The sequence below is a fragment of the Echinops telfairi genome, unplaced genomic scaffold, assembly GCF_000313985.2.
Source record: "Echinops telfairi isolate 266 unplaced genomic scaffold, ASM31398v2 ScPeMD7_2186;HRSCAF=2738, whole genome shotgun sequence".
NCBI classification, from domain to species: domain Eukaryota; kingdom Metazoa; phylum Chordata; class Mammalia; order Afrosoricida; family Tenrecidae; genus Echinops; species Echinops telfairi.
Genome location: NW_022106084.1, coordinates 6,534,855 through 6,535,739, shown reverse-complemented (window position 1 = coordinate 6,535,739; position 885 = coordinate 6,534,855). Strand labels below are relative to the sequence as shown.

At 45.3% G+C, this 885-nt stretch overlaps 1 non-coding gene across 1 annotated transcript; it reads left to right on the top strand.

Annotated features, from left to right (window-relative positions):
* Window positions 1-327: 327 nt before the first annotated feature.
* TRNAK-CUU lies at window positions 328-400 on the top strand. Its single transcript has one exon. It is a non-coding gene; the product is annotated as a tRNA-Lys (tRNA).
* The last annotated feature ends 485 nt before the right edge of the window (window positions 401-885 follow it).

The window sequence follows — 885 nt, the reverse complement described above, 5'->3', positions numbered from 1 at the left end:
TCAATAATTCCAGCAACACCTTGAGAATTTATGTTGGACTTTCCTAATAAACATCCTATAGTTCCTTTTGGTAGCAGACCCAAATAATAATTTCTTAATAATTTCTTACTTAATCACAGCTTTTGGCTTTTCCTTACAACTCCAATCACTCCAGTATCAATTCGAATGCCTTGAGTACTTAGGTCAAATCTTCCTGATAAAAACTGTATTACTCTTTCAATAAGAGGCTCCTGATTTTTAGAATCAACAAACTGCTGTGAGGGCTTTTGAGCCTTCTCTTGGTTAGTCAAGCCAACTGCAGTGAGAACAGAGACTGGGCTTTTGACTGCCTGGCTAGCTCAGTCGGTAGAGCATGAGACTCTTAATCTCAGGGTCGTGGGTTCATGCCCCACGTTGGATGCCACTTGTTGTTTGAAGTTGGTGGGGGGGCAGTCCCCCACTGCTAGTCTCGGTTTCAGTAAGCATAATTGTATGGTTGAGATATATAAATATATTAAAGTCATCGAGAGCATGAGAGATAGAAGAGAGTCAAATAATGGAGTCAGACACATTACATGGTAGCATTGCTCACCTCAGACCCACTTGGTGGTCCATGTGGAGAGAGGGGGAAGGGAAGGAGGACAAAGGGAATGGGAACGGGAGGAGAGGGAGCCGAGGAGAGGTCAAGGGAGGAGCCAAGAACGAGGGCGGGAGAGAGGGAGAGAGAGGAGATTGTCTCTCTTGCTAACCCAGGCCTATATACCTTTGGGGGCATGCAAGCCCACTAATTATAGGTAGAGACATACATCACAGGAAGGGTTGCACTATAGGTTATACAGTAATGGAAGGGGGTGGTCAGGGGCATACACGCAATAGGAAGAGGAGGGATTGGGGGTATACATGTGA